Source organism: Syngnathus acus, unplaced genomic scaffold (genome assembly GCF_901709675.1).
Source record: "Syngnathus acus unplaced genomic scaffold, fSynAcu1.2, whole genome shotgun sequence".
NCBI classification, from domain to species: Eukaryota; Metazoa; Chordata; class Actinopteri; order Syngnathiformes; family Syngnathidae; genus Syngnathus; species Syngnathus acus.
The window spans coordinates 182555-191157 of NW_023590223.1; the positions used below are offsets into that span (position 1 = coordinate 182555).

Here is an 8603-nt window from a genome sequence, read left to right on the forward strand (position 1 = left end):
TATTATAGTCCGATCGTGCAACCGCAGCGCGCCGGGCGCTAACTGTCGCATTGCTTTAAGAGCGTCTTTGTGTTCCGAGTTGTAAAATGACGCTGCTCTCGAGCCATGCCCATCTGAAGCAGTTCCTGATCCTGTTCGACTTTTATTTCCCTGGCACCATCCTCATCTTTTTTCTCTAAAACCTTCGCCATGCTGGCTAAAACTTTTGCTAATCAGGCAAATGAGTAGGCAAATGATGTGACGAAAGTAGCGCCAAAATGCTGCCGAAAATAATTCAGTTGTTGTCGCAATACTGCTGCCAGCCCCCCCATATAAAAACTATTTTCTCAACGGATCTACAAGATTCACAAAAATGATACCTCCGATGGAAGAAAACACGGAAATCCGCGGATCCGCGGAAGATTCTCATCCCTGCTGTGGTATTATCGTATGTTGAAACTATATTATATAGCAGGGGTCTCAAACTCCAGTCCTCGGGGGCCGCATTCCTACAGTTTCCCTCGTTAAACACACCTGATTCAATTATCAGGCTCCTGCAGAACGTGAGGATGAACTGATCATTTGAATCAGGTGTGTTTCACGAGGGAAACTTGGAAAACATGTAGGAATGCGGCCCCCGAGGACTGGAGTTTGAGACCCCTGTTATATAGTGTGTTATTGGAGGTCTCGCATAATTATTGACAGTTGGGGCGCTGTGGTGCACCAGGGTATTGTACTGCTATTGAGACACGAGTGGGGAGGAAATAAAAAGTTGCTGAATAAAGAAGCCTTCATCTCTACTCCGTATAAACACAACATGGTGTACTGTGAAACAGTAACCCACATGAAGAAACGTCCACCGCGGAGGGAAAGGACGAGACGTGTGAGGAAGACAAATGAGTGACGGAGAAGACGAGCGGAGTGATGGCTAACACAGCCAGCGCTACGTTTAGCATTCAACCACCGGAGCCCTTTGATTTTTCCAAGCCGCACGAGTGGACAAAATGGATAAGGAGTTATGAGAGATTCCGTCAGGCAAGCAACTTAACAGCAAGCTCCGAAGAAAATCAGGTGAATACCTTGATATACTGTATGGGAGACGAAGCAGATGTCGTTTTGAGAGGCTTGAAGGTCACTGAAGCAGACCAGCGTGACTACATTAAAGTGAGAGATGGTTTCCACTTCACCTTTATAGTGAAAAAGAACATTGTTTATGAACGAGCACGCTTTAATATGCGAAAACAGGAAACAAATGAGACTGTTGATGCATTTATCACCACTCTGTATGCATTAGCTGAACACTGTAATTATGGGACATTGCATGATGAGCTAATCAGGGACTGGATAGTGGTTGGACTGGCTGACACACGGCTCTCAGAACGCATGCAAATGGAGCGAGATTTGAATCTTGAAAAGGCTATAACATGGCTAGACAATCTGAGGAGATTAAAAAGCAGCAAAACACACTGAGGAGTGACGCCAGTGGTGTAAAGCAGATGGATGTTTGCTCTGTAGACAGAGTATGTAAAGGCCGAAAGCAAAAAGAAAAGCCAAGATTCAATAAGTTCAAAAGTAATGGAGCTAAGCCACTCAGCAACATAAACCAGTGCTACAAATGTGGTGTCGCACCTCACTCTAAGCACGAGTGCCCTGCCAACGATGCCAAGTGCCACACGTGTGGTAAAAAAGGTCACTACCAGCGTCTGTGTCGTGCAGGTAAAGCTGTGCACGGTATAGAGGAAGAGGAGGAAAGCTTCTTTCTGGGCTCAGTGACATCAGATAGCCATACATGGACTGCTGATATAACCATAATAGATAGAAATGTCACCTTCAAACTCGATACTGGTGCGGATGTTACTTTTCAAAGTCAAGTCAAAGTCAAAGTCAGCTTTATTGTCAATCCCTTCATATGTCAAGACACACAAAGAAACCGAAATTCCGCTGCTGTCTGCTGTATCACAGACTGAGTTTAAAAACATATTTTCCAACACAAAGCAGCCTGTTCTCAAAAAGCCAGAAAAACCCTTGTTGGGTCCAGGACGGATTCCACTGGACGTGTCAGGGTTCACCAGACTGCAGCTGAGGAAAGGAGCCAAGCAGACCATGGAGAAGGTTGTGTTTATGTTGTTCAAAACCTGAGCACGCCATTGCTTGGGTTGCCAGCCATTAAAGCCCTTGGCTTGCTTATCCGAGTTGACAGCATAGACATGGAGACCATCAAGGCAAGTTACCCCAAGTTGCGCAGCGGTCTGGGTAAGCTACAACAACCATACACCATAAAGCTCAAGCCAGGTGCCGTGCCATATTCAGTAAAAAAAACCAGGAGGATTCCACTACCTCTGGTGGGTGAAGTCAAGAGAGAGCTCCACCGCATGGAAGCTCTGGGCGTCATCAGCCGGGTGGAGGAGCCAACTGATTGGTGTGCCGGCATGGTGGTCGTGCCCAAAAAGGACAAAAGAAAGGTGCGGTTGTGTGTGGATTTAACCGGCTTGAATGTGTATATGTACCGTGGAAAATACATTCTCCCATCTGTGGAACAAAACCTGGGAACGCTTACTGGAGCAAAACTGTTCAGCAAGTTGGATGCCAACTTGGGCTTTTGGCAGATTCCATTAACGGAGGAGTCAGCCAAGTACACTACATTCATAACGCCCTTCGGACGGTTCCACTTTAACCGACTTCCATTTGGCATCGCTTCTGCGCCCGAACATTTCCAGTGCAGGATGGCGGAGATCACAGAGGGGCTCAAACAGTGTGGTTTGTCACATCGATGATCTGTTGGTGTGGGGGCGGGACCAGGAAGAGCATGACACTCGACTTAATGCCGTGCTACAAAGACTAGAAAAAGCAGGCATCACACTGAATGTGGACAAGTGTGAAATCTCCAAGAGCGAAGTAGTCTTCCTGGGCCATATCATCACAGCCGCAGGCATCCGCCCTGACCCAAGAAAGACAGAGGCCATCACAGACATGACAGAGACCACAAATGCTAGTGAATTAAGGAGTTTTCTCGGCATGGTCAACCAGCTGGGAAGGTTTATTCCTCAGCTAGCTGAAAAAGATAAACCGCTCCGTGACCTCTTCTCAAAGAAAAACTGCTGGGTCTGGGACGTGGACCAGGCAGCAGCGTTTGAAGACCTAAAGAAAGCTCTGTCCTCTCCTCCGGTGCTGGCTATGTATGACCCGGGCAGAGACACCAAAGTATTTGCTGATGCATCATCGTATAGTTTGGGGGGTGTAATTCTCCAGAAATGGGGGGAAGGATGGAAGCCTGTGGCTTACACATCACGGTCACTCACTCCAACTGAGCAACGATACGCACAGGTGGAGAAGGAGGCTCTGGGCCTCACATGGGCCTCACATGGGCCTCACATTGGCCTGTGAACGGTTTCGGGATTTCCTCATCGGAAAGGAGTTTTGCCTGGAGACCGACCATAAACCCCTTCTCAGCCTGCTCGGAGCCCAAGCACTGGATCTTTTGCCACAGAGAATCCAGGGTTTCAGTATGAGGCTGATGCGCTACTCATACTCCATCGTGCACGTACCAGGAAAGTCGCTTTGGACAGCAGACACACTTTCACGTGCACCTGTAAACTGATGACCAGGAGCTGATGGAGAGCACAAACATATTTGTGGTCTGTGTCACTGAGAGTCTACCTGTCAGCTCATCATATACAGAAAACCTGAAAGAGCAGTTGAAAGCCGACAGTGTCTGCTCGCGTGTCATGACCATGTGCATGGAAGGATGGCCAGCACATGCAAAACAGCGCTGAAAAACTACTGGCTGGAGCGAGCTACATTAACAGTGAAAGATGGCTTACTGCTAAAGGACACACGACTGGTAATACCTTCTGCAATGAGGAACGACATGCTATTCAAATTACACGAAGGACACTTAGGTGTCGTGAAATGTAAAGCACGTGCACGTCAATCTGTGTGGTGGCCAGGACACAGCCAGCAAGTGAACGAAATAATACTGAACTGCAGGACATGCATACAAGAGCGACACAACCCAAAAGAGTCACTCATGCCATCAGGGTGCCCTGAAAGACCTTGGCAAAGGTTAGGAACAGACCTTTCTACACAATAGGCAGAATAATCCTCTAAGGTCTGACGAGACAAAGGCAGTCTACCCTATGATCTCTGGAAAAAGGGAGATGTGGTATTACCGTATGTTGAAACTATAATATTATATAGTGTGTTATTGGAGGTCTCGCATAATGTTGACAGTTGGGGGCTCTGTAGTGCGCCAGGGGCATTGTACTGCTATGTGAGACACGAGTGGGGAGAAAATAAAAAGTTGCTGAAAAAAGAAGTTGCATTAGCGTTCATCTCTACTCCGTATAAACACAACAGTGGTGGACTGCATTCGCGCTCTCCCCTGGTCTTTCTGATTAAAACAAAAATCACGCTCTGTAGTACGCACATGGAGTTTAGGTCTGCGGTGCTGTGACACACTGAACGCTTTTGAGCATGTTATTAACTGTACTCTGGAACTGTGCATTTGCTTGCTAAACTGTATTAACCAAATTAGTCAATGCAAAATAATATGTAATTACCACGTTCCTGACTCGTTACATGATATGAACGTATCAAAACCTTTTTGTCGGCTGTAGGTCGGTCTTTTTGAAGAATGCGCCTGATTGTTGTTCCTCATACATCAAAAGTATGGATTTCTAGAAAACAACTTTTACTTCCTAAAGTAAAATGACAGATTTATATTCAAATGTCAAATATCAAACGCCACCATCGCAATGGAGGTGAATTACACTCCAAACCATGCCAGCAACGTCAAAAGCCTCAATTACCGTTTTTTTCCATGTATAATGCGCCCCCATGTAGAATACGCACCCTAAAAATGGCATGTCAATGCTGGAAAAAAGCCTGTACCCATGTATAATACGCACCCAAATTTTGACTTTTTTTTTTCTTTTTCTTTTTCTTTTTTAAAGTCCCAATGATCGTCACACACAAATCTGGGTGTGGTGAAATTTGTCCTCTGCATTTGACCCATCCCCGTGTGATTTTGATCCATCCCCTGGGGGAGAGGGGAGCAGTGAGCAGCAGCGGCGCCGCGCTCGGGAATCATTTGGTGATCTAACCCCCCAATTCCAACCCTTAATGCTGAGTGCCAAGCAGGGAGGCAATGGGTCCCATTTTTATAGTCTTTGGTATGACCCGGCCGGGTTACTTAAGTCCGTAAACGTAAAATTATTTCAGAAAAAAGATAATCTTTGGGAACAACCGGTTGTTATTCTGCCGGTCAGTATCACTGCGCATGCGCTAGTAAACTCGATAGCGAAGAAATGTTTCGGATTTGTGTAGCATACATTGTGACAGCAAACGAGCAGGTGCTCGAGCAAGCGTCTGATACGAGAGCATTGTGTTCGTATGGAGCGTGTTTGAAGTGAACAGCAGAGAAGAAAGGAACAAGGCAAAGTGTTGTGTAATAAAATATTACCTGTAATACGCATTTAGGTAGAGAACTGAACTCTCGCTCTTTATATAGCTAACGTGTCAAAAAAAAAATAAAAAAATAAAAAAAATTGTACCCATGTATAATGCGCACCCCAGATTTTAGGACAATAAAGTAGTTAAATTTTGCGCATTATACATGGGAAAAAACGGTATTCGCGACGCAAGAGAGATATAGAGCATTTTTGAAATTTGAGAAATCATTTGAGAAATTACGATCGTATTTTGTTTCCCGATTTGTGTTGAGTAAAATAATGAAATTACCGTAATTTTCGGACTATAAGTCGCACCGGAGTATAAGTCGCACCAGCCATAAAATGCCCAAAAAAGTGAAAAAACCCCATATATATGTATATAAATCGCTCCTGAGTATAAGTCGCCCCCCCACCCAAACTATGGAAAAAAAACGCGACTTATAGTCCGAAAATTACGGTACACATTTTGAAATAAAACACAGAGATGGGATCATTTCCCGTTCTCTCATACCAAAAGTACACGTACCAAGACATACAACTGTTTTTACCTTCAATACTCAAAATAGACGCCCAATCGATAGGTGACGCTGCTTGAAAGAACGAGCGCCGTCAGTGTTCGATCCAGTACCTACAATCCTGTGCGCCAACAAGGTTTAAAGTAAGTGAGACATTAATGAACACAAAATACTCGTTTAAACCTTCTATTTAGGTTGAGTCCTTCTAATTATAGTAAATCTATGAACGTCTATTGTTTGTATTAGAAGGAATGGTTGCTGCAATTTGAGTGTGAGACCGCCTGTGAATTTGGTGAGACCAGCAGTGGGGTGGCCCGTTTTGACTCAGATTTTCAGATCACTCGTTTCTCTTCAGATCGAATAAATCTTTCGCCTTTTACTAAAGATTTCCGTGGGGAGGAACAACAAGAGTCTATCTCAGCACCTAGTGTTGACAAAATGACAATAAAGTTTGTCTAAGTCTAAGTCTAAGTCAATTTTTTTTATGCTCTGCGAAACCGGAGTATCCTTTCTCTGTGAAAATATCAATATTGCAACGGATAGCTGCCTATATCATACTCCGTGCAACAGTCATACGTTCACATAATTCATACCGACATATATGTGAACATGTTCAGTTGCAGGACTGCTTCGACAGGACTAACTGGGACATCTTCGAACACCGGGACTTGAACGTGTTCACAGACAGTGTTCTGTGTTATATTAAGCACTGCACAGACACTGTCACAGTGGACAAACCTATACGGATATACCCCAACCAGAAGCCCTGGATGACCCGGGAGGTCCTTCGGCTGCTGGAGGAGAGGGACACCGCCCTGTCCCTCAGGTCTGAGGACGGGGCTCTCTACAGCACAGCCAGAGCCAACCTGAGGAGAGGCATCAGAGAGGCCCAGCTTGCCTACAAGAAGAGGATTGAGGATCACCTGGACAGCAACAACAGCAAGCAGGTGTGGCAGGGAGTCCAGCATCTCACCAACTACAGAACCACCATCGGAGCTGCTGAGGGGGACGCCTCACTGGCAGAGGTCCTCAATACCTTCTTCGCCCGGTTCGAGTCCGAGCCACCTGAAGGGGCCACATCACATCCCACAGACCGCAGCAGCTTCACCCTCACAGTGAAGGAGCACGAGGTGAGGCGCACGCTGCGGACCATCAACCCGAGGAAGGCTGCGGGTCCTGACGGCGTCACTGGGCGTGTCCTGAAGGACTGCGCAGATCAGCTGGCTGGAGTCTTCACAAAGATTTTCAACCAGTCCCTTACTGAGTCCACCGTCCCATCCTGTTTAAAATCCTCCACTATAGTCCCCCTGCCCAAGAAACGCCACATCACCAGCCTCAATGACTACCGGCCAGTCGCACTCACCCCGGTGGTCATGAAGTGCTTTGAAAAGCTGGTACGGGGTCACATCACAGCACTCCTGTTCAGAGGTTTTGACCCCCACCAGTTTGCCTACAGGGCAAATAGATCCACAGAGGACGCAGTAGCTACAGCCCTCCACGCTGCACTGTCCCACCTGGAGCAGCCGGGGAGCTATGTGCGGATGCTCTTCGTGGACTTTAGCTCTGCTTTTAACACCATCCTCCCCCACAGACTGGTGGACATACTGGAGGGCCTGGGACTTCCACATAATACGTGCAGGTGGATTAAGAGCTTCCTGACGGGTCGCAGCCAGAGGGTGAAAGTGGGCCGTCATACATCCACACCTCTCAGTCTTGGTACCGGCTCCCCACAGGGCTGCGTACTGAGCCCACTGCTTTACACGCTCTACACACATGCATGCACCCCCGCCCACCGCAGCAACACCATCGTGAAATTTGCGGATGACACAACCGTGGTGGGGCTCATCTCAAAGGGGGATGAGTCTGCCTACAGGGACGAAGTGGTCCAGCTATCGGAGTGGTGCGGAGAGAACAATCTGCTCCTAAACACGGCTAAAACCCAAGAACTGGTCATTGATTTTAGGGGGAAAAATAAAACGGACATTCCACCACTCATCATCGACGGGGTCTGTGTGAAGAGGGTGTCCTCCTTCCGCTACCTGGGAGTCCACATCGAGGAGGACTTCACCTGGGGCGTGAACACCTCTGAGCTGCTTAAAAAGGCCCAACATAGACTCTACTTTTTAAGGGTGCTGAGGAGGCACAGCATTACACGGAGACTGCTGGTGTCCTTCTATCGCTGCTCCATAGAAAGCACTTTAACGTACTGTATATGTGTTTGGTACCCCAGCTGCACTGCTGCTCAGAGGAAAAAGCTCCAAGGGGTCATCAACACAGCACAGAAGATCATTGGCTGCCCTCTCCCCACACTGGAAGACCTACACAGAACCCGCTGTCTAAAAAAAACAGAACATTCTGAAGGACACTTCCCACCCTGGCCACTCCCTTTTCGAACTGTTGCCATCAGGCAGACGCTACAGATTAATTAGGTCGAGGACTAGCAGATTCGCCAACAGTTTTTATCCTACAGCGGTAGTCACATTGAATGCAGCTAAACGTAAATGATTATGTCTGTGTATGTTCTTCCGTGGGTTTTTAGCTTGTTTTTTTTTCTTTTATTCTATTTATTCTATATTTTTTTTATCGCATGCGCGGATCGGTTGGCACTTTTTAAATTTCGTTGTACATGTGACAATGACAATAAAGATCTATTCTATTC

At 46.7% G+C, this 8603-nt stretch overlaps 1 pseudogene; it reads left to right on the top strand.

Annotated features, from left to right (window-relative positions):
- Positions 1-6281: 6281 nt before the first annotated feature.
- Positions 6282-6402, top strand: LOC119118908 (annotated as a pseudogene).
- Positions 6403-8603: the final 2201 nt, after the last annotated feature.